This window comes from Cavia porcellus, unplaced genomic scaffold, assembly GCF_034190915.1.
Source record: "Cavia porcellus strain 051 isolate PalLab524CR breed Dunkin Hartley unplaced genomic scaffold, mCavPor4.1 scaffold_8, whole genome shotgun sequence".
In the NCBI taxonomy this organism is placed as follows: Eukaryota; Metazoa; Chordata; class Mammalia; order Rodentia; family Caviidae; genus Cavia; species Cavia porcellus.
In genome coordinates, this window is record NW_026947491.1 from 25,057,965 (window position 1) to 25,084,440 (window position 26,476).

The 26,476-nt window shown below is 38.4% G+C and overlaps 1 long non-coding RNA gene across 1 annotated transcript in view; it reads left to right on the top strand.

The window, feature by feature from the left end:
* The first annotated feature begins 1,673 nt into the window (after positions 1–1,673).
* LOC134477156 (uncharacterized) overlaps positions 1,674–26,476 on the top strand; it is a 49,995-nt gene continuing 25,192 nt past the window's right edge. The window contains exons 1-2 of the long non-coding RNA XR_010049067.1: positions 1,674–1,827; positions 20,792–20,948. This is a non-coding gene — a long non-coding RNA (uncharacterized LOC134477156). The remainder of the gene's footprint in view (positions 1,828–20,791; positions 20,949–26,476) is intronic.

The following is a 26,476-nucleotide window of genomic DNA, read 5'->3' on the forward strand; positions in this document are numbered from 1 at the left end:
CCATTCACAGAAGCTAAAAATAGATTATGTCTGAACTGAAGTATAAAAATGTGAAGACAGTTCCATCTCTTCTCATAGATCAAATTAGTGTTCTTCACTTTTTGCTCTAAAAATAACTCTTTTTGAGCCATTGACCAATTATATAATGTAGTTTTCACAAATGCAAACATTGGTTTTAAAATTGCTATTTATACCTTTCTAATGTCCTACTTCATAGTTATTTATAATTATCTTAATATCTCTGCATGAAAGCATAATATCTAGTTATATCAGTGAAAATGAGAGACTTCCAAAAATCTTTTATTCCATAAAAGAAATCTGAAAAATTGATAAAGAAAAAAGATCAGAATCAAATTTTTAAGAACTCTGAGAATTAACTAAAGGTTTAAAAAAAATATATGGAGAATTCTTTCTGGAAAGAAGTCACTGAGTCCCCATACGAGCAGTGAGATTTGTGACACCTTAACTTGTCTTGTTGCAACTTTTCCTTTCTCAGCATCATGGTCTTTGAAGACTAAGAGCCTACAATCACAGAGAAAACCAAAAATCTGACACCAAACAAAAGGGAAAAGAATGGAACTCTTTCAGTATCCCGATACACAGAATTTTTATCATTTCACCTCTCAGTGGTGGTTTTCTGGAAGATTTTAATTGTAAGGTACTTCTATTTTACTAAACCTCAGTTCATTCAATGTGAACAGCCTTTGTTTCCTGAGATGATTATCAAAAACAAACTGATGAAATTGTCTATCAAATAAGGTAAAGAAAAGTGTCTAGAAATGAAAGTTGAAGAATAAGATGGGATAGGGACTTCAGAATCTCTCTCTGACCCTCTCCTCTCTTACCTGTCCTCTGCCTGGCATTATTCATAACAATCAGATTCTTTGTACCCAAGATAAGTCATTCAAACTAGAATCTCTTCCCCCACACATGAGCCATAAAGCTGAGAAAGGTCATCTTCTCCCTTGAAAAATGTCCTTCCAGATGGATCTTGCCTCATGCCTGGAGGCCAGGGATGCTTCATACAGAAGCCAAGGAAAATCTGGACATGTGACTTTGCTGGCCCTCCTCACAGCCTGTCACCATCTGGTCACACATTTCTGTGCAATCACATGTTTACACTGCTGTCCTGTTTCATCAGACCCAAGCCTGAAAACAGATAGCTTTCCCTGGGCCTTTAGGTCTTCATTTCTAAAGGCTTTTATGTGATATAAAACTTTGGTTAAATAAATTTGTTATGTTTTTCTCTTGTTAATCTATCTTTATGTAATAGAAGTCTTCATACCCAATCTTTTTGTGTCTCTTATACCTTTATTTCAAACCACCTTCTCTTTTTCTCTCCATTCCTGGAGGAATCAGCACTCAATGAATCCCGCCTTTCTCTTTCTTAACAATATTCCAGGCATACTCTTAAATGGCCTCATTTTCTTCATTTCATTATGGTATCATTTACATAAAAGTACAATTGAGGTATTCAAAATGTCTGGCGTCAAAGGCCCAGGGTGGGAGGATTTTAATGGTTTATAAAGGAGAGGTACAGAGATAAACTAGTTGGCTCACTCTGGATCTTACAATATGCATCGTAGTGACCAGTTGTACATCACAGGGATCAGCGGAACTGGAACTGTTACCTGGGCAGCTAACAAACAAGCATTCTGGTTGCGTGGGGGTGGGGGTGGGGAGCATTTTCTGTACAATGCCTGAAGAACACGGTAAAGACAGTCAGGCATACTAAGGAAGGACACCGTTCTAAAACATTCTACGTCTTTAGCTTCTTTTCTTTTCCTTAACTGCTCCAGCTAGACCCTCCAACACAATGTTGAACTGGTGAGTAATAAACCTTATTCTCTGTCTAGAAGGAAAATTTCAGGCTGGACTACTAAGCCTGATGTTGCAACAATAAACAGAAACACCAAATGACACCCAGGAGTTTGGAGCAGTCTTATTTTACATCAGTGGGCATTAATCTCTGGTGGACTGGGGCTTATATAAGACAAGCAAGCAGGAAGTACAGAGGTAGAATGCCTTGTCAATTAAGGATTGGCTTATGCCATTAGCATCACAGTGACCAACCATTTCTAAGAGACAGGAACAACCAGAGCAGGAACGAACTATTTTCTGGGCAACTAACAAACTGAAGCATACTGGCTGAGGGGAATAGGGATTTTCTGTTACAATGTTAGCTATAGGTTTTCTAAGAGTTGCCTTGCTAACAAGTCAAAGAAGTTTTCATATGGGTTAATTTGTTTCGTCACAAATTTCCACCCACTCATTACCTTCAGGCAATATTCATTTCTTATCTAAAGAATGTTTGATAGCCTCATGAAAAAAACATGCATTCTCATACTGTTGAGTGAAACTTTCTACATGTGTCAGATAGGCCATACTGGCCCTTAGATTTTCACTCTCTTCCTGCTGATTTTGAGGCAGAAATAGGCATGTTGGAGTCCTAAGGGTGGCCTCCAGCCAATATTGCATAAGAAACTGAATTCTCAATCCAACAGCTGCCAGATTGTAAATTCTGCCAACAATTGAAACTTAGCAGCAAAGTTTTCTCCACCTGAGTCTCAGAAAAGGATAGGATTCTGTTGGACACTGGATCCAACCCTGTGAGGTCACAAAGAGAGGTTCAGCTGCACTATGCCAAGATTCCTGATCCAGAGAAATTGAGATGCACATATAGAGTATTAAGGCAGTCTCCACACCCTGTAAGCTTAGTTTCTTTCTGTGGTATATATTCATCAATCTTTTTAATTTGAACTTGTGTCTTTGAATGTAAAGTGTACCTTGTGTAGGGAGAATATAATGTACATTTTGGTGTCTGCATTCTATGCATCTTAAATCTCTCTTGTTCCTTTACCTTTCCTTTATTGACTTCTTTTGGTTAACAGATTTTTTTTAGTATGTAATTTTAATTCCTGTTTATTTTATTAGTTATATACTTGAAGTTTCTTTGCCCTGGGGATTATAAGCCAAGTCTTTAATTTATTGCAATCTTACCATAATAAATTTTAATACTTAATTCCCATAAACAGCAGTATTGCAAAGCTGCAGATTTCTGTTGCCTCCCTAAACTCAAGTCTGTCTTTTCTGGAAGCAAAGCTGTAGGCCTTGAGAGCAGCTCCAAGCTACTAAAACCCTAAGTGGCAAAAGGGAATGGAAAACCCTAGTGAAGAGACCACAGACGAGACATTCTTACCTAGTAACCTGGGAGTTTTCAGCAAAAGATGCTTTTCGGTTTATTATCTGTCAATACTCAACCATAGATGTTTATTTTTCCCATATTCCCCAGTTTTTGTCCTTTCACATGTATCTGTAAAAGATACATGTGATCTCATGGTAGTACCATAACAGAACCAAGTATCCAAATCTGGTACTTAGTGATGAAAAATTCAACAAATTATGTAACTCAGTTTCTTAGTATACAAGTAAGTAGGCCTAAGGGAGGTGAAAAGAATTCGTTTGTAAACCTATCATTTTATACATATTTATGATAAAAGCTTAAATGTATAAATTAATTAATCATTGTTTTGTGCACAGCTTCTACAGCTGAATAATGGTTAAGCTAATTAGATAATACATCACTTCCCGGATCTTGTGGGTTTCGTGGCCTGCTTTTACGCCCTTGTATGGCCTATATGTAGTTGCTGATATTATTTAAAGCATATTTTTCATTTTTAAAATTAAAGTGACAAGAGGAAAAAAAAAATCAAAACTTTTGATATACAATATCTCCAACAAAGCAGCTCAGCATTATAATGAATATCTAGTCTTTTTACCCAAAAAGTGAATCTCAACAAAATAAGAAGTGACTCGTTTTCTCAAGTTCAATGAGAAAAAGATTCCACTTTAAAAAAAAAAAAAATCATTTTGCTGCAGGATAGTAAGTAAAGTTCCTTTTGGAAATTTGAATACTCCAGGTATCAGTAAACCAAATAAATGCAATTTGCTAAGGAAAAGAAAATATGCAAAAGACAGTGACTACTTCAAATGCAAGGTTTCCTGAAGGGCACCCCACTTGCTCAGGTCCCCCCACCCCAGGGCCACTTGCTCAGAAGGGTGAATGGGTGAGACTACAAACGGTGACTGGAAAAGAATTCCAAAACATTTTGTATCAGAGATAAGCAAGCCAAAGAAGAGGGGGCCAGGCACTGCGGGAGGCCCAGTGAAAGGCTGTATTTGTTACTATGCAGAGCTGTGCAGTGTCACCGAGAATCCACAGCCAACCTGTGGGACAAGAAGCGCTTTGCGGCACATGTTCAGCGAGGGAAGGGTTAGCAGTGGCCGCCCACCCTCGGAAACTCTGTCTAGTGCCACGGGAATGTTCTTGGCCTGCCTGCGGGAGGTAATTCGAGGCCGCTCTGAGGCCGCAGTGTTGCCACTCACAGTAATTACCTGGAAACTCCACAGAATGATAGAGTTTAAAGAAGCTTCCTCTAATGACTAAGTTTTTCCCTGAGAACCTCGCAGGCACTGGAGAAAGGTAGCTTAGCGTGTGTAAACACTGCCAAGGGTGTTTTCGAGTGAGGGTGAAGAGTGAAGTGCCTGGGGTGGGCAGGCGGGAACAGTGAGGGGACTGCAGGACAAGCCCCAAACAGAAACAGAAGAGCCAAAGAAAGGGCGGCAATGCAGGTCAGTGCAGCTGGCCACGAGGAGCCTGGGGAGCCCAGGCAGGGTCCTGTAAATACAACTCACCCAAAAAACTGGGGAATGGAGAGTCAAGCCAACCTCACAGAAACATTGGGAAATCTGAGGAGGGAATCAGGTTTCACCCCAAATGTAGATGTCAGGAGGGGGGAGGTTCCAAAGGCACCAGATCCCAAGGGGAAAACTTGCTTAGTGATGTTGATGGGCCCCAAGTTTCCAAGAGACCCTTTTCTGTACACAGTGCCAAAGATGATGGCAGGCAATACCATGGAACCCTTCTTGTCCAGACCTCCCTGCCACAGTTTCCAGTAGAGCTGAAATTCTCTGTGAAATGCCCCCAGCCTCCAGTTTCGGTGTTTCTGACCCCACCATCTCATTGGGGAATGTGTTACTCATTCTCAGGAGTTTCTTGGAGTATCAACAAACTCTACCCTTACAAATGTGACTCGCCTTGGAAATGATGTGGGAGCCAGGGATCCCCAGGCTCCACGTTATCTGCGGCTCCCAAGGGTGGCCCTGGACTGTGTCCCAGGGCTGAGCAGCGTAGGCAGCCTCCACACAGCGCTGCTGAAATTAAGTCTCATGAAGGCAGCTCTGGCTGGGGGCAGATTCCATTGCCACACCCAGTGACGGCAGCTCCAGTTGGCATGACTTCCCAGGGCCAGTGCGGCACACTGTTCAGTCAGCACCATAACAGTGCCCATGCTGTTTTCTCTTCTGAACCAGTCTTGCTGACAGTTAGATAGGGACAGTTGAGCACCACTGTGAATTTCTGCCACAATGGGACTGGGCTGGGAATTTGGTAGTTCCCCCAGCAACCTGCAACTGATCTTGTCTAGCAGCTTACGCCGTTGCCACATGCACATCCCCTTAGGGTCATCTTGCTTTGAGCTCTAGTCTCTCAGTGTGGGATGCATGTACCTCTCACAAGGAGTTAGCACAGGGAGTATGGATCGTCACTCCCTGGGGTCAGTATCAATGACTATGATTGTGACTGTATAAGAGCTGTGGTTGTGACTTTAATCCAGGCTGTTCATGAGCTACTTAACTTATTAATCAACCTGGCTGGGCCTCAGTTTCCTCAACTAAAAAAAATGTTCATCTCCCAAAATGCAATTACATTTAATGTCAAAGTTAATCGGACAGCAGTGTTGTCTCTGGTTACAGATTCCTGTTCTTCATAGAAAAAAAATGAATCCAAGCAGTTATGAACTCATCGGTATTTTAAATCACATCTCCCCTGAGATTAGAGATTAATGGACAGCCGTGACACTAAGCAGAGTCTCATCTTTTAGGCATTGGGTCAGGAGCTACTGCACCCTGGAAGCTGCTGAGATAACAGCAGTCTGCCTTGTCCCATTCAGCCGCGGTGTCACCCAGGATCTGGAGGAGCCAGGGCTGGGTGCTGATGCAGGGGGGTCTGAAATCGCAGGTGAAGGATCTAGATGGAGAAGCCTCCCAAGAGCAAAGAGCAGCCCAGGATAAGACTGTGCTAGGAGAGAGGCAGAGGACACTCACCATGTGGGTGTCTGCAGAAGAAAGGCACAGTAGTGCCTCCTCTCTGGTTTTTATTGATCTCTTTCCTTGCTATCCATTCCTCTCGTTAAAGCAAGGAAGCCATGCAAGGGTGGAAGCTTTCTTCTTGGATGCGCTAGGACGTGTCTAAACCTTTAGCTCAAAGCCATGCCCAGGAATACTGTGTTGGCCTCTGCCCGGCAAGCAGGGAAGTTTTCAGGAAGTGGCAGCAGAAGTGATTGACTAAAGAATGAGGTCTGTGGTACAGTGAACAGGTGAAAACTGGAAAATTAGGGAAGGACAACAAAATCAGAGGGTGCCAAATGGTAGCTGGCAGGACTTACTTATGATCACAAGCGAGCTACCCACGGGGATGCCCAGCCCTGGTGGAGAGTTAGGTGTTTTCAGGGATATGGAGTCCACAGCAAGCTCTTCTCTGAGGGGCCCTGTGTAGGACCAGGGCCTACGCCAGGCAGAAGGGACAGCCACAGCAGGGCACAGAAGGGCAAGTCCTCTGGCTCACCCCAGGGAGTGCTGCAGCTGCGTGTGGAGTGGGGAGGAAGAGAAGCTTGGAGGAGTGGCATTTTGAACAGTGGGGGCGCTCACACAGATTGTCCCTCAGCTGAGACAGAAACTGCCATGGCTGTGAGTGCAGAGGGATTTGACCTGTCCACAATTCTTGCCACCTCCTTCATTCTGATCTGACCTGTGTGCACCTTGCACAATGCCACTGTCACACCTACCTCTGTTATTTTCATTCATAAGCAAGAAGAGTACTTACTCCCTAGAGCACACATTTAGAACCTGCAGTATATCAACAGGTTATAGACTAAGTCTTGGCTCAGCTACTGTGCAGGACCTTGGGTAACTTAAACCAGAGCTATCCTCATGCCAGAGTCACCTGCAGATGTCCTAAACTGCTTGAACAACCTGCAGTCTGAGATGGTCTAATTCTGTATTCCTTACACACTTTTGGAAAATGCTGGATTGAGGAGTCAAGCCTTAGTTTCCCCATCTGCGAAACAGAAATAATAATGGTTAGGGTATCGTGAATATTGAATGAGACCAAGTACTTAGCACACTGCCCAGAGTTGGGAGGCACTTTATGATAATGTAAAATGTTTTAATACTACATATTAGTTGAATTTTGTGGAAAAACTTAAATTTACACCATATAGCTTTGGCATGAATTTGTATGTGGGTTCTGGAACAAATATTCTCTTGTAAATTTTCTGTTTTACATCTCCAAACATTGCAGTTATTCATTCAAACATTTCTTTCTGGTTGTTTATACAGTCTGTTCCAGGCCAGTGAATAAATGTATTATTATTGGTAATAAAAAAAGGAATGTATTTACTTCCAACATAGTACTGTATATTAATTCTTCGTATATCCAGACCTCTGGACACACTACAAAAGAAATCAGACTTTTATTCTTCTCTGGTGGGCTTGCCTCTATTCCGGTGTAATTACCATATTAAATGTTTATTCTGACTTACTTTCTAGAGTTACCATTTTAAGTATTGAATAATGTAGTTATGGATCACCTAATACTACTTACAAATGACTATGAGATTTACAGATTTTGTATACTGAAAGAAAAAGTCACCACTGTCCACTGTGTGTGTTTTTCCAGTTGGTTTATAGAAAAATTTTCAATTAATGTTAACCTCAAAATAGTTTAAGGTCTTCTTTTATTTTCCATTTTTTCTGGTGGTACTGAGGATGATACCCAGGTAGACTCTACCATTGAGCTATATACATCAGCCACTTTTATTTTTTTATCTTGAAATAGTTTCCCTCAGTTGTGCAGGCTGGCCTTGAACTTATGATCCTCCTGTCTGTCTCCTGTCTAGGTGGGATTACATGCGTGTACTAAGGCATGTAGCTTAAAGCACCCTTTAGTACACATATTAAAACTTTCCTAATTTATTTTTGTTTTGAAGTATTATAAAGAAATATCATTTTAAAAATCTCTGTAGACTATACCTCTAAATGTATATGTAGTAATTTTTTATTTTAAAGAGCAAAAGCAGAAACAATGACACAAAATTTCAAGATGAGTTAGAAGATAACAATGGCTAACACATTACATGTTGTTATCCTCAAAGGAGGTTCTCAGATTAGAAGACATTCATGAAAAATTGGTTGAACAATAAAAGCACAAACCTTCCTTTTCAATGAGCTAACAGAAATTAGTAGTACAGCTGTCTTTTACATGTACATTTTTTCCTTTTCCCTTCCTTTTTTTTCTCCTTCTGTTATCCCAGTTTCTTTTTTCTTTTGAACAGCTTATTGCCATTTCACAATATCTATTATACATTTTGGATCTTATTTACTCTTTCAGCTTCTTTTATTGGGGAGACAATATGTTGTTTACATAGACGAGTCTGATTTATTTCATTTATGAGTAATGATCTCTAGTTGTGTCCATATACCTATAAAAATCTCAGGTTTATCCATCTTTATAGCTGAGTAGTACTCCAAGTGTCCATCAACTGACAAATGGATAAAATGTATGTGGTTCTGGAACATACATATTTATTGAGAGAAAGAAAACTTCTGTCTGAGAGAGAGAGACACAAGGGGTCCTGTGTCTCCACAAATATGAGGTATAAAAATACCTCATCTTTTTATCCATTTGTCAGTTGATGGACATTTGGATTGTTTCCAAGAATTAGCTATTACAAATTGTGCTGTTATAAATATAGGTGCACACATATTGCTGTGATATGATGTTTTTCATTCCTCTGGAAAGATAACCAGGAGAATAGCTGGGTCAAATGAGAACTCTACTCCTAGATTTTAGAGGAATCTCCATACTGATTTCCACAGTGGTTTCATCAGTCTACACTCTCACCAACAGTGGAGAAGGGTTCCTTTTTCCCCCAGCCCTACTAGAATTTGTTATTGGTTCATTTTTTGATGATAGCCATTCATTGTGGGGTGAGGTGGAATTTCAGTGTTGTTTTAATTTGCATCTCTTGAATGACCAATTATAATGAATGTTAAATATTTAGTTGCTATTTGGATTTCTTCATCTGAGAAGTGAGTATTTATCTCAGGTGCCCATTTCTGGATTGGGATTTTGAATTGAGTGGGTATGATTTTTTTAATTCTTCATATGTTCTAGGTAGAAGTTCTTTGTCTGAAGGACAGTTGCCTAAAATTTTTTCCCACCTATGGGTTGTCTTTTCATTCTGTTATTCATTTCTTTCAATATGCAAAAACTTTTTAATAAGATGAAAGCCCAGTTACTGATTCTTTGAAATACTTACTATGAGGTTTGGGTTTTGTTCATGAACTCTCTGCCTACAACTATGTCTTCAAGATTTCCACCTACTTTGTCTTCTACTAGATTGTTTCTGTTTTAATGTTTAGATTTTTGATTCATTTTCACTTCAGTGCATGGTGATAGACATTGATCTGGGGAACCCACTCAGGACCCCTTGTGTCTCTTTCTCTCAGACAGAAGCTTTCTTTCTCTCAATAAATATATTCTGCTCTTAACCTCTATTGTTCCTAAAATTCATTCTTCAATTTTAGAGAATATGAACTCACATTAGACATCTAGCAGGTCGGGAGTTTCTATCCACTATATCAATTGGAGGTTTTCCACCAAGATCATTGGATGGAGATGAGAGTTTGCTTTTGTTTCATAGACTCTGGACTGGAATTCAATTAGGTAACAAACTTTTACCCTTCAAATTTTGCTTTGTCATTTTCCATTGCTTATAATTATTTGTGCCCTGTATTTGTCCCTTGTTTATAAATGCTTATTATATAATTGCTTTGTCTCTTATATAGTTTAGTGAAGCTAATGACAAATCTAAGTTAAAAAATGGTTATGGTTTTTTCCTGCTGGGACCAGCGAGGGGGGCCTAGGCAAGGAATCCTGCCCCAGGAATCCCGCCCCAGTCTCTCTTCATTGCCTGGGGATCTGGTACAGTTTTCTATTGGCACCAGCAAGTCGGGTAGGCACGGAATCCCGCCCCAGTCTAGGGGAATTCTCTTTGTCACCTGGGGACCAGCACACGGTTTCCTGCCGGGCCCAGCCAGTCGGGCCTAGACATGGTCTGGGAGAACACTCTCCCTCACTTGGAACAACACTTGAATTTCAAAAATATAGGAAAATGACAAAATGAAAGACCAAAATGCAGCATCAAACATCCAGCCCATCCCAAGAAAGCCTAGGAACCACATGCATAGAAGAAAACACATTCCACATACCTGAAATACCTGAAATAATAGTAACTGAAATAAAGAAGCAACTCTGGGAAACCTTAAAGGAATTCAAACTAGAAATAATCTCTCAGGTAAAAGAAGAAATGATAAAAGAAATGAAGGAGATGCTGAACATATCTAAAGAAGACACAGTTAAAAAATTGGAGGACCTAATCAAAAAGATAGAATCCCTGGATGAACAATATAAGAAACAAACAGAATACATAAAGCAGATGCAAAAAGATATACAGGAAGTCAAAAACTCCATTGAAAGTTGGAAAAACCACCTCAATGAATGTGAAGAGAGAATCTCAGACCTCAAACACAAGATTGCAGCTAGTAAACAGGAAAGGAAATATCTCTTAAAAATAACAAGAAATCAGGAAATAACAATTCAACACCTGCAAGACGATGCAAAACGGAAAAACATAAGGTTGATAGGGATAAATGAAAAAGAAGGGGACAACATAAAGGATGTCAAGAGGATATTTAGAGAAGTAATAGTTGAAAATTTCCCAAACATGAGATTAGAAACTGAGATCAAGATCAATGAAACATATAGAACTCCAAATAGCCATAACCAAAATAAATCTACACCCAGACATATAATGAGCATCCCAGAAATTGAACAAAAGAATAGAATATTTAAAGCTGTCAGAGAGAAAAGACAGATCACCTATAAAGGAAAACCTATCAGAATCGCAGCCGACTTCTCAGCACAAACAATAAAGTCAAGAAAAGCATGGAGTGAAGTATTTCAGATCCGAAAGAAAAATGATTTCCAACCTAGGCTGATGTACCCTGCAAAACTGTCCTTCAAAATCAATGGAGAAATAAGATACTTCCATGACAAAGAACAGCAGAAAAACTTCATGATTACCAAGCCAACCCTGCAAAGAATACTGAAAAACAGCCTAGATACATTTAGGAAAAAAAACCACTAAACAAAGCAGACAATTAAAGAGAGCAGAAAGATAAAAATGCAACAGCAAAAAGATAACATGTCAACAACAAACCAATATATAACAGTTCTAACCATTAATGTAAATGGTCTCAATGCACTAATTAAATGAAACAGACTGACAGAATGGATCAAGAAACAGAATCCAACCATATGCTGTCTACAAGAAACCCATCTAACCCAAAAGGATACTCATAGACTAAAAGTCAAAGGATGGAAAACAATACTTCATGCAACAGGAACCCCCCAAAAAGTGGGGTAGCTATTCTGTTTGCAGATAATCTGAATTTCATTATTGGTTTGAAGGGATAAAGCAGGACACTGCATACTGGTTAGGGGAAAACTTCAAGAGGAAGAGATAACTATCTTAAATATTTATGCACCAAACTCCAGAGCACCCTGTTATATAAAACAAGTACTAACAGAAATGAAATACCAAATTAGCAGTAACACAATTCTGACAGGAGATCTTAGCACACCATTGACACCAATGGACAGATCAACCAGACAGAAAATCAACAAAGAAATAAAAGAACTGAATTGCACCTGTGAACAAATAGACTTAATAGACATATACAGAGTATATCACCCAACTACAACAGAATACACATTCTTCTCAGCAGTACATGGGTCATTCTCTAAAATAGACCATATATTAATTCACAGAACATATTTAAATATGTGCAAAAGGGTCAAAATTGTCCCTTGCATGCTATCAGACCATAGCACTATGAAATTAGAAATTAATGATAAAAGATACTGCAAAAATCCCACAAACACATGGAAACTGAATAACACACTCTTGAATAATCAGTGGGTCACAGAGGAAATTAAAGAAGAAATTAAACAATACCTACAAACAAATGAAAACACAAGTACAACTTACCGGAATCTGTGGGATGCAATGAAAGCTGTCCTCAGAGGAAAATTTATTGCACTGAGTTCCCACATTAGGAAAACAGAGTGAATACAAATAAATAACCTGATGTTACACTTCAAACATCTAGAAAAAGAAGAGCAAGTCAAGCCCAAAGCCAAAAGAAGACAAGAAATTATAAAAATCAGAGCAGAAATCAATGCAATAGAGACCAAAAAACAATCCAAAAAATCAACGAATCAAAGAGCTGGTTCTTTGAAAGAATAAATAAAATAGATAAGCACCTGGCCAACCCTATTTTAAAAAGGGAAGAAAAAGCTCAAATTCATGCAATAAGGAGTGAAAGAGGTGAAATTACTACAGACCATATAGAAATACAGAAGATCATCAGCACCTATTTCAAAAACGTCTACTCTCAAAGGTTTGACAACACAGAGGAAATAGACAGATTCCTAGAAGCATACCTAGAAGCATACCAAAGCTAGGTCATGAAGATGTAAAACTACTGAATAACCCAATTTCTATTAATGAAGCTGAAAACATAATTAAATCTTTACCTACAAAGAAGAGCCCAGGCCCAGGCTGATTCACTACAGAATTCTACAAGAAATACAAAGATGACCTAATGCCAACACTACTCAAACTCTTCAATGAAATTGAAAGGGAAGCAATCCTTCCTAAATCAATCCTAGAAGCAAATATTACTCTAGTACCAAAATGAGAGAAGGACCCAACTGAAAAAGGGAACTACAGACCAATCTCCCTAATGAACACAGATGCAAAAATCCTTAATAAAATATTGGCAAATAGGATGCAGCAAATCATCAAGAACATTATACACCATGACCAAGTGGGATTCATCCCAGGCATGCAGAGATGGTTCAACATACATAAATCAATAAATGTAATCCACCAAATCAATAAAGCAAAAGTAAGAATCATATGATTATTTCTATAGACGCAGAAAAAGCCTTTGATAAGGCCCAACATTCATTCATGATAAGAACCTCAGAGAAAATTGGAATAGATGGCCTCTACCTCAATATAATTAAGGCCATCTATGACAAATCAACAGCCAATATCATACTAAATGGCCAAAACTTGAAGGCCTTTACTTTAAAATCAGGCACAAGACAAGGATGTCCCTTTTCACCACTCCTATTTAATATAGTACTGGATGTACTGGCCAGAGCAATTAGACAAGAGAGAGAAATAAAAGGTGTAAGATAGGAAAAGAAGAAGTTAAATTATCATTATTTGCAGATGACATGATACTCTATATAGAAGATCCCCAAAACTCCATTGAAAGACTCCTAGGTATAATAAATAAATTCAGTAATGTAGCTGGATACAGAATCAATACTCAAAAATCAATAGCATTTCTATACACTAACAAGAAAGTCACAGAGAGAGAAATAAGAGAGGCAACACCCTTCACACTAGCAACCAAAAAAAAAAAAAAAAAAGAAATATTTAGGAATTACTCTTACGAAAGAAGTGAAAGACCAATACAGGGAAAATTATAATACACTGAAAAATGAAATTGAAGATGATCTCAGAAAATGTAAAGACATCCCTTGCTCATGGATAGGAAGAATAAATATTATGAAAATGGCCATTCTCCCAAAACTTTTATACAGATTCAATGCAATCCCGATAAAAATACCATCAACATACCTCATAGAACTCAAGAAATCACGCCTAAAATTCATCTGGAGCGAGAAGAGACCTAGAATAGCAAGGGCAGTTCTAAGCAGCAAAGGCAAGGCAGGAGGTATCACAATCCCTGACTTGAAGTTATACTACAAGGCAACTGTAGTAAAATCAACATGGTACTGGACCCAAAAGAGAGGCAAAGATCAGTGGAATAGATTAGAAGATACAACCACAACTACAAACACACTCAACCACCTTATCTTTGATAAAGGGACCAAACAGGTTCACTGGAAGAGTGATAGTCTCTTTAATAAATAGTGTTGGAAAAACTGGCTCTCCATTTGTCGAAAACTAAAACTAGACCCGTGCCTACCACCATGTACTAAAATAAAATCTAAATGGATCAAAGATCTTAATATAAAAAAAAACACTAAATCTATTGGAAGAAAAATTGGGTAAAAACCTTGAAGACATCGGGGTAAGTAGAGAATTCATGAACAGGACTCAAGCCGCATGGAAAATATTTCCTAGAATCAATAACTGAGATAGCCTCTTATTAAAAAGTTTCTCCACGTCAAAAGATACCTCCAGCATAGTGAAAAGAAAACCCACAAACTGGGAAAAAACGTTAGTGAGCTGTCTCTCAGACAAAGGACTTCTGTCTAAAACATATAAAGAATTTTTAAAAAATCAGAGCCCCAAAATTCAGAGACCCAATCCAAAAATGGGCATCTGAGATGAATAAACAATTTTCAGATGAAGAAATTCAAACGGCAAATAAATACATGAGAAAATGTTCACCATCACTGGTCATTAGAGAAATGCAAATTAAAACCACACTGAGATTTTATCTCACTAGTGAAAAAATGGCCAAGATCAAGAAAACCACCAACAACAAATGCTGGAGAGGCTGTGGGAAAAAAGGAACTCTCCTACACTGTTGGTGTCAGTGTAGACTAGTACAACCATTGTGGAGGTCAGTCTGGAGATTTTTCAAAAAGCTGGGACTGGAAGCCCCATTTGACCCAGCTATTCCACTTCTAGGCATATTCCCAGAAGAACTGAAAGCATCATACCACAGTGATATATGTGCACCCATGTTTATAGCAGCACAATTTGTAATAGCCAGATCTTGGAAACAATCTAAATGTCCATCAACTGAGGAATGGATAAAAAAAGTTGTTGTATTTTTATACAATGGAGTACTACTCAGCTATAAAGGATGATCACATTGAGATATTTATAAATAAATGAATGCAGCTTGAGACCATACTCATAAGTGAAATAAATCAAACTCACATGTATAAACACCAAATAGCTTCCCTAGTGTCAGAAATGATAAGAATACATAAAAGTATGTGGTAATCATGATTCCCAATCATATTGGTTTGAATCCATATAATGTTATCACTCATTAATTGCAATAGTTTTAACCTGGGTTGTTTGATTTTTAGTATTGGTGATAGTACGAATAGCTATTTTGAAGAAAACAACACATCATAAAAGTTAGTGCTGATTTAATATCATCTTGTTTTGAAGTCACATCAAGCTGTTGTACACCTGTTTCCACTGGTTTTAACATGTGGTATCTTACTATATTTTACTGTGTGTGATAGTATAAACAAAATTTTTTATAGGCAAAGAGATAATATAGAAACCATTGTTCATTTTCTGTTAACTGGTTCTAAGTACCCTGTAATTTCTTCATTCTCTTGAATAGCTTCAGACTGATTTGATATGCTTGATGCTATAGTATATGAAGTTATACTCAAATAATTCAAGGAAGGAGGCAGTATGGTGACTACTATTATGTTAGATTATCTGGGGTGAAACACAACAATGTTTAAATTGTTCGGCTCTGACCTGTGTTGTTCTAATACAATGTCCTCTTTTACCTCAATCCCACCCTTTTTAAAAATTAATCTATTTTTTTCTTACATTTTTTTTCAATCAAGGGAAAACTAAATTAAAAAATAGCGGGATATAGTAACTTTTTTGTTTTCCCTTTAACCTGATACGATCCCCAGTATTGCTCTCCCCATCTTGTTCTGTCAGATTTTACTATATTCTATTTTGTTTGATAGTATCAAGTTTGAGGGTATAGGCAACCACTTTGAAGGCAATAAGATTCACTAAGATGTCCATTATGGTTTGACTATTCTTTTGAAATCCTGTAAGGTCTCCAGTGTAGGTTTTGTTGGTCTTGTTCTGTACTGTTTTGATCAATTTTATTATACCTAATGATATAGGTAACTTTTAAAAAAATAGCAACAGGCACAATGGTAACCATTTTAGATCACCTGATATTCTATTTTGACATCATGTACTATGCCCATCCTTTTGTTGTAACCGACTCTGTTTTGTTTAGCCACGTTAGGTTTTATTCTCTCCAAAAAAATAGTAAGAATCGTGGGACTAAAAAAAACCCAAAAAGTGTAATTGTTATTAAAAAGAGAGGAAAGAAAGGTGGTCTAAGGGATATAACTGCATGTATGTTTGAGTGTGTAGGATGGAAATCCATATTAATGAACTTTTGTTGGATCATTGATCAGCACTGTCTGCAATCTCATTGTATGAATGTTCACTTTACATGCTTTAATTTTATAATTTGGACAACTATTTCAAAGATGACAATATACAACCTATTAACTAGTGGTATATTACAGTATTTTTTCCTTGAAATTCTGTATTATTTATACCCTTTTGTTGCTTTGTTTTTTTTTTAATTTTATTTCCTTGCTTTTTTTTTCTCTTTAAATAAAAAAATGGTTATGATATTTTAACAGGACATTTTTATCCTTATTTTGTTCTTGTATATGCTGCATTGAATTAGTTATTAAACTTACTGGTACTCCTTGCTTGCCTTTAGACAATAGTGTTACACTAATATTAGAATACTCCTAATACATTCTAAGATAAACTTCTATAAAACAAGTTTTCTTAAAGTCTAACTTAAACTTAAACTATATAATAAAATATGGGATTCTTTTCACTGGTTAAACACACTATCCTGGTGGCCATTCTTTAAGGATTAGAGGACAGGTTTCACTGGGACAGACTGGCTCTGACCCTCCTCTGTACCCTAAAGGAAATGTCAAGCCTGTTCTGCTTCAGTTTCCTTTCTTTGGTTTATTTCCAATCTTTTACCATTACTTTGTACTTCACTTTTCAGAGGTATTTAAAATCAGAAAGAACTCTAGACTATTACAATGTTTCTTCCCTAAGTTAAGCCCATAGAAAATGAGTGTTTGCTAACACCAAAGACAGAGAAGTCATCTTAGATGAGGAACACATACGTTGTCTCTGGGTCAGATGAGATATCAGAATTTTGTCTTTCCAGAAGAACACACATAAAAGCTATGTCCCAGCTTAGTCTTTTGGGCAAGTATCCTCTGGAGGACTGAACATGACACACACAGTGGAAAGAACCGACTTCTGGGTGAAACCAGAAGGAGATATTTCCAAAAGCAGCACACTTATGGGACCAAAACACATTTAGACTGAGGAGATTCTCCAGTCTTTCAAGTTGCAGACTTTAAAACCTTTAGTGTCAATTTACAAAGCCCTAGATAATAATCTTGCTCCAACTTTTAACTATTTCTTTAAAACTTTGTGAGCTAATTAAAAGCTCCTACCACAGCTGCCACTCTTAAAAGCAGAGGACAGGTTTTCCCAGCATCCCTTTGGTTAATCCCCATTGAAGCCAGTAGCCAATGGAGTTAGTTAGGCATTGATTAGACAGACAGCTGGGTTCCTTTCTGGAGACTGACCTCTGGTTGTGTGGGCCAATACAAACTGAGAACAATTTAGAGGTCATGGCCAGGACACCCAAGGTTTCCTCACTAGAAAATGGCTTCCCAGCTACAGATGCATCGTCATTTATCTGTCATACTTATTTCTCTGCTAGTAGACTAAAAACTCTACCTAAACTTTTCAGTGGATTTTAAGATCACTGCTACTACCTCTCCTTTCAGAGATTAGGCTGAGGCAGCCTGTAACAATTGTTTACATTTCATAGTAAATAGTAAGGGAATGATTTCCATTTGTGCCTTACCTATGTTAATTAGGTATTTCTTGTATGTGTGCAAGGAAGAGTGATGCAATCTTTGCTAGCATATAATATATGACTACTAGATAGTAAGTACACTTAACCTGTGCGCTTCAATGATATAAAAATTTAAATAAAGCATAGCCTTGTCCTGTTGCTAGGAAAGGTTGACTAGGTAATTAGATTGAGGACACAGTGTCTGGAGACTTCTTCATCCTAGTTCATGGGGCAAGGCTCCTCCAGTCAATTGTTCTATCTATCTCTAGAGGTGAGCTCCTTACAACCTGGGAAGCACACTCCTCCCAACTCTCCTTTTTACATATGCTCTGTTCCAATAAACAAAATCAATTGTTTATTACAAAGTTATGCTTCCTTCTTTAAACATTACTGTCACAATAAAAACAATGTTCACCAGCTACTGGGGAAGATAAAGTTGCATGCCTTCTTCAAGGGTGGATAAAAGTTGAATTTGTCTTCTACTCTTTCCAGATGGCATCCACTTTCCCTGGGGTGCAATCAACCTGAAGGATACCTTAAGGACATTATTACAAAAGAATAAGAAATGTGTGCCTAATTATTTCCTTTTTGTATAGACAGGTAACTCAATGTCAAAGTCTCATGCACTATAGGCATACATATCCCCTAGAGCCAAAATGGAATGTAGAAGCAAGTACTAATTATGATACTCTTCTGCAACTAAGGTATACTATAAAAAAGAGAAAAAAATGTTGAAATTTTTAACATTGATAAATAATTCTTATTTATGTTTAAGGTATAAATATAATTCACATGAGACTTTGCCAGTTCATAGATCTCTTTCTCTCAGTGGCTTAAAACAAGGTAAGCTAGAACTAGGAAAATTTTCAGATGACCCTAAGTAAGTACATCAATGTCTTTAGAGGACTTAATCAGACTTATGAGCTAGATTGAAAAGATATAATGTTAATCTTAACTCAAACATTGACTTCTAGCTATTGCATTTGGAGATGACTCTCCTCTTGTTAATTTTAGACAGCCAGAAGATTGCCAGTGGAACAACTAATTCCCTATGGGGCGCAAGCAGTTCCCTATTGGTCTAGCAACCAGACAAGAGATTAGAGCATAAGACATTTTCAAATGTGAATTCTTAAAGGTCTAAGAAGGACAAAAACTAAGACTTCTAATTTTTTAAAAGTTGTCAGCTATTTTTTAGGAGAGATTTGAAAACTCCTCTGACTTCTTAAATCATTTACTTGAGGCATACTTCCCTGGATTCTGACTCAATAGAGGGACAAATTCTACTTAAAGACATATTTACTACCCAATCTACCCCAGATATTAGAAAAAGTTACAAAAGATAGCCTTTGTTCTAGACAGTTCTTAACACTTTAGTAAAAACTGCCTCCTTAGTATTCTATAATTAGGACTGAGAGAAAACCAAAAACAGAAAACAAAGAGACCAAAAAGTGGCTGCGTTGTTGTGGCCTTAAAAGAAATAGATCTTAAGTCTGATTTTAGGGGCTCCAAGAAGACCTTAATGACTAGAATCAACTACTACTACTGTGGAAAGCCAGGTCACCTTAACAGGGACTGCTGTAAGAGGCTCCTAAGCCATGCCTTAAGTGCAAAGGTGACCACTGGAGGTTGGGCTGCCCTCTGAGGATAAAGCCCCAGAGTTCAGACTCATTCTATCGGCTGATCCTACAAGACTTAAGGGCCTCAGGGTACTCATCACCTCCCTCTGGCCAGATTGTCTTCTCTACTTTTACCTCCATGGAGGAGCCCTGAGTAATCACGATGAGAGATTAAAAAGCACCCAATTGCTGGGCACTGGTGTATGTCTCTTTGTCCTTCTCAACTCTGGTTTTACTTCCAGGCATTGTACCTTAATAAACAGTCACCAAAATGTTTGCTTAAAATGTAACTGGGATAACTTCCTCTACACTCATTCCTTTTAGTTATGCCTAAAAGCCCAACTCCAATCCTGGAAGGATTTTTATCTTGACTAAATGCTGTGACACATATCCAGATTGCCAACTAATTAAAATGATGCTGAGACTGGTTTCTACAAAACAGTATGCATTGTTGTTCATGTATGAAACCATAAAGAGAGTTTTTCATTGGTCAGTAAATATATTGATCTGGTTCTCCTACATTGTCAAAAATGAAGAGATAATTACAACTAAAGCTAGAGGGATTTATGACAAAATGTCAGACTCCATCAATAAGGGACAGAAGAGCCAATGGGTTCAATTGCTATCTCTTAAAAACAGTTTCTTAATTTACCTGTTAGTTCTAATGCATGTGCTTTGATTATACATGCCTTGTTATATATACTTTGATTATACGTGCTTTGATTAAAATTTGTTCATACTAAAGATGCCAAACCCAATTAATCATATTGATAATACCAATAACAAATATGCTAGATTTTAGATTCTTCTTACTGGGATCTACCAGATCCTGTCCAGAGAGTAATGTGACACATAGGGAGGCCTTAACTAACTATACTTGGTAGGCCTTAAATGACATAGCATCTGGTCTCTCCTAAATGCAGAATTAAAATTGATGAGACTATCCTTCAAAATCAGATGGCGTTACATGTTCTAACAGCAACACAGGAGATACTTGTGCAATTGTAAAAACTGGATGTTGTGTGTACATTCCTGATCCATCTGCTAATATCTAAATAGCTGTTCAAGATATTAGACAACAAATCAATGACATGTCAGACTCTAAGATTTCCTGGACCTTATCTTTATCCTCTAGTCATTACTAGTTCCTCTTGGTGAAAATCTTTGCTAACTATACTTGTAATTATCCTGATGATTTTAGTATTTGACCCATGAATACTTAATTGTTTCTTTGGCTTTGTCTACTCCAGAATTAAAGCTGTTTGCCTACACAAGATGAAGATGCCTGGTTTCTATTGAGGGCCTTTAAATAGGCCCTCTACAGAGTATCTCTCACTGACAATCAACAACTACAATCTCCTTCAGCCTGAGGAAGCCACAGGGGTCATCACCCACTTCTCTCTCATGGTAATTTGGAGTATTTCTTCAGAGTGGGGAATGTTATAGGCAACTGACTTAGATAGTGTCATAGTTCATGTCAGTGGCCCCCAGGCCTCATGCCTTTGCATTATGCATTTGTGATTGGTTCATTGTCTAGAGCTTGGATTCATGGTGTCAGTGCTACACCCACATAGGGGTGGAGCCAGCATACCATGTAATGACAGGAAGAAGGTGTAGCTCTCTCTCTTGCTGGTTTCTGCCTTACTGTTTGCAGCCGCCATGAACTGTGACCTCACCATGCTACCCTGCCTTGGAGCCAACTGAGTATGGACGAAAACCTCCAAAAACTATAAGAAATCAGCCTTCCCTTTCCCAACTTTGAGCATCAGGTATTTTGTCTCAGCGATGAATAAAAAGTAACTATGACAGAATTTGGTACTGCCAGTGGGGTCATTGCTGTGACTATACCTGACCATGTTTTTCAAGAGGCTTTGGAAATGGCTAGTGGGCAGAGTTTGGGAAGGTTCAGACATGTTGCCTGGATGCAGAGAGCTGGAGCAGCTTAGGCTGTTCTGTAGAGGAAATTCTAGTCAGAGCTCAGGAGACCAGAAGGCTGATAGAAAGCCTGATGGTAAAGACCAGGCTTGGGAGGTTTCTACTGGGAAGAAGGACTGCACTGGTTATTGGACTCCCCACGATGTGTGTTATGGCTTGGCAGAAAGTTTACATTTTGCTCATGCCCAGAGACTTTGCCTGAGACTGAGACTAAGGGCAATGGACTGATTAATCTGGCAAAGGAAATTTCAAGGCAGTCAAATGTTGAGGCTGTGGCATGGCTATTGTTAGGGGCTTTATGTTGCAAATCAAGAGCAAAGAGCCCAGCAGGATAATGTACAATGCTGTAAGTTTGGCCAAAAGCAAAACTCCAATAAAGTTGTGGATTGTAAAGATAGAGTTGAGACTTTGATTGCTGAGAAGAAACAAAGATATAAGAAAGATGGCCATAGGGCATCCCAGGAAGCAGCAGGTCATCACCCTTTGCAGCCTCAAAACTGCAAAAGTGAAAGAATTTGATCAGAAGAGAAAGCTACAGAGCACCATGCTCTAGAGGCCACATGAGGTTCCAGAATGGTGGCAACATAGAGAAGCTTTTCTTCACAATCAGGTTCACAGAGCCTAAAGATCCAGGCAACTGACCCCTCTTTCCAAGATAGAGAAAAGCCTGGCTACTGATCCAGCTGGCAGCAAATCTTGATGGCAACCACAGGTGCTGATTTTAGGTACAAGGAAAATGCACAAATTCTGGGGGTAAGATGGCTTCCACCTCAATTGCAAAAGGCCTGGGAAGCCAAGCAGTGTTCCCCTGAGAGGGCAATTTGTAAAGATGTAAAGGTGAAGACAAAGGTGCAGTGGAGACCCCAGAAGTTTGGAAAAGCCAGGAATGTGGATCATCCAAGAAAAGGTGCAAAAAGTGAGCAGAGAGGGTTTAAGAGAGAAACTTCAAGAGCTGGAATCCCTGGAAGTGCTGTGGGGGTGGAATCACACAAACCTTTTGAAGCTTGCAACCAGATTGCTTCAAATGCTGAGCATGGAACTCTAGGATTTAATCTCCGCCCTGCTGGATGTTGGACTTGCTTTGTTTCCAATGCTTTCTATTTCCCTGTTTGTAACTTTTGGAATGATAATGTTTATGTTGTGCCTTTGCATTTCAGAAATGTTTAACCTTGTTTCATTTGTACAGGGGGTTATAGGTAAGAGGTTGCCATAGATCTTGGAGGAGACTTGGGACTTGGACTTCTCAGCAATTCTGAAACTGTTAGGACTTTGGCAACTCTTGGAGATAGACTAAATATCTTTTGTATAAAAGATGTGCATGAGTTATGGGGGTCAGGGGTGGAATGTCATGGTTTACATCAGTGGCCCCCAGGCCTCATGCCTTTATGTTATGCATTTGTGATTGGTTCATTTTCTAGAGCTAGCATTGTCAGTGCTACACCCATATAGTGGTGGAACCAGGATACAATGTAATGGCAGGAAGAAGGTGTATGTCTCTCTCTTGCCAGTTTCTGCCTTGCTGTTTGCAGTTGCCATGAATTGCAGCCCTGCCATGCCACCTTTCCTTGGAGTCAACTGAGTATGGACTGAAACCTCCAAAAACTGTAAGAAATAATACTTTCCTTTCCCAACTTTGGGCATCAGGTATTTTGACTCAGGGATGAGTAAAAAATAACTAAGACAGATAGAAATATTATAGGCAGTCAGACAGGGCTAGGTGCTTGAAAGAGCCAGTGCAGAAGGCCAGAAACCTTGAAACCTTGGAGAAGACAGACACCTCTGCTGTGGCCCAAATCTCAAGACAAAAGACAAAACAAATAAACCCACACCCTAAGTATAAACATCAGAGATTGATATTCTAAGTAGGTATATCATTTGAACACTTTGATCACCTTGAGGAATCCTGAAGAAGCCACTAATCCAAACCCCTACAAGCAAAGGCCCTGTTCCTGCTTTCACCTGACTTGCTTCCCTATTGGATCCTGATTTATCAATCTGTCCTGAGTAATTACACTCATAGCCTTATTGATTGACCACAGTTCTGTCCCACCTCATGCCCACCTTATGAGTTCTCATGCCCCCCTCCTGCTTTGGATTTGCCTCACATCCTGGATTTACTGTATAAAAGTCCCTAGAAAAGACAGTGTTTGGGAACCCACTTGGGACCACTTCTGTGTCTCTCTCAGAAAGGTGTCTTTATCTAAATAAATATATTCTGCTCTATAAAAAATAGGCATGGGTCTAGTTTTAGTATTCAACATGGAGAAACTTAGTTCTTCCAGCACCATTTGTCAAAGAATTTATGCTTCTTTCAGTGAACATGTTTGACTCCTTTGTCAAAAATAAGGTGACTGGGTGTATTTGTATTTGTGTCTGCATCTTTTAATCTGTTCCACTGACCTTTAGGTCTGTTTTGTTTTGGGTTTTTTTTTTTTTTTTTTTTTTTTTTTGCCAATATCCTATTGATTTTATTACAGTGGCTTTGTAGTATAATCTGAAGTCATGAATTGTGATGTCTCTTGCCTTGCCTTTGCTGCCCAGGATTGCTTTTGCTATTCTAGATCTCTTCTGGTCCCAATTTTAGGGATGTTTCTGGAATTTTAGAAATGTTTTTTCTAGATCTGTGAGGTATGCTAATGCTATTTTGATTGGGATGGCATTAACAATTTTGGGAGTATGGCCATTTTTTTACTGTATTGGTTCTTCCTATCTATGAGCAAGGAATATCTTTCCATTTTCTGATAGCTTTTTCAATCTCATTTTTCACAGTACTGTAATTCTTAATGTATAGATCTTTTACTTTCTTTGTTAGATTGATAACTTAAGTATTTCACTTTTGGGGTTGCTATTGTAAAGGGTGTGGTTTCCCTAATTTCTCAGTGAGTTTATTGTTTGTGGACAGGAATGCTATTGATTTTTGAGTGCTGACTTTGTATCCAGCTATGCTACTGACATGATTATTAAATCTAAAAGTCTTTTGATGCAGTTTTGGGAATCTTCTATGTAGAGTATCATGTCATCTGTGAATGATGATAATAATGGTAATTGTTTAGCTATTCTTATTCCTCTTATTTCTCTCTTATCTAATTGCTCTGGCTAATGTTTCTAGCACTACAGTGAATGGGCACGGTGATAGTGAACATCCTTGTCTTGTTCCTGATTTTATACTGATCGTTTTGGTTTTTGTCCACTTAATATGATGTTGGTTATTGGTTGGTTATAGATGGCTTTTCTTAGATTGAAGTTATACTGATTCATTATAATAATGTTCTGACATATTCATTTCAAAACATACCTGACTTGCTAAAGTGGCTGATTTTAAAATCAGGACAGGGAAACCCCAGGCATCATAAGTAAGCAAGTAGTCACAAAATAAAAGATCAGTTGTTATAAAGGGATATTATATGCTTTTAAAAATCTATGCTCTTAGTAAGTATCCTAAGTAATGCCATGATTTGTAAGTCCTACCCAGAACTATCACCAGTATTTTCCAAAAAGGAGATGGGGGCCAGGACATAGTCTTGTTTCTCAAGTTAAACTCAGATTGGCTCCACTACTAACAGATTCCAAGAAAATCAAAACCCTTTTTAGTTTATTAGACTACTATGCGTCCCTCCAGCTAAAATAATGTGTTACCTAGAAAAGCAGAGGGAACAAAAGTGTCTAGGTAGAGGCTACAAAAGAGAAATCTGAGACCAGCCGATCATGTACATTTTTCCTACAGTGGAAAACAGCTATTAATATTTACTTCAGATCCACTCTATTCTCTGGGCACATCTCATCTCTGGGCTCTATTTGGAATGGTCACAATATGGTACAGGAGGTCTTTTCCTTGGCTTGTGTCCTGTCAACACTGAGGACAGCATCAAGGCATTTCCCCTCTTATCCACCTCATCTTCAATGGCAGCGCAAGAACACATACTACAGGCATGTGCACACCTCTATGATGCACACCTGTGCTTGCAGAAATCCCACCTCATTCATGTTGATGAATGAGACTCGGGGCAGTTTGTGTCTGTTATTAAACTATCATGGAGATCAACACTGAAACTTTTTAAAAAAACTTGGCACTTCCAAGTCTGGTAACATTAGTCATTCTCCTCTCTGTTTATAAGCTGTGATAGTATCTCTTCCATCTCTTCCACTTGTACACTGCCGAGACTTGTTAAACTGATATGAGTAAGTCACTCCTGGTACTAAATGAGTTAAACATTGTAGTAACTTTAAGAAATGTGCTGGGGCGTGATGTATTTTGGATATACAAACTTGCCTATAAACATTCCAAACTTAAAAGTATGTTTTTAAAACTAAAGTTGGATTATAGGTGCATTGTAATCTGTATTCAATCTTTCCTCAGCAAATATTGACTCAATGTATTTAAAAATATTGGAGTTAAGAACACTCATTTTCAGTTTTTTATCTTGCTAGTTTTATTATTGCTTTGTTTTATAGAGAAAAGACAGGCGTGGTCACTTGTTTCTTATACTTTGGGAATCAGATAATTTACTTTTAAATTCCTTTTTGCTATATTCCCGGTCTTTGGTGTTGTTAATTGGATCATCAGCATCAAGAAAATATTTACTGCATTGTCTTTGGAAGTCTGAGATGGTTCTACAAGCTAGTAAGGCTATCATATGATTTTATACAACAGAGATTCTCAGTTCTCAGAAAATTAGTGTTTGAAGTGGTCTACTTACCATATTTTAATGTTTTCTTATGGATGTCACGAGTTTCAACAGAAAGTTCCAGCACTGAGCTTGACGGGAAATCACAATAGTTCAAAAAACGTTCAAATCATGAATTCGAGCTGTGTTGTAATGCAGGAAACGGTATAGTCTGGGCCTGATATGTGTCTGAGATTGACCGGACTTCCCTGACCATGCAGTTTCAGCACATGGTGGGACCAGTGTTTAGCCAGTATGCTTCTTATTCCATTTCCACTTGCAGAACAAGTGAAGACTAGCCCAACTCTACTGCTGCTTCATGGACCTCAGAACTCC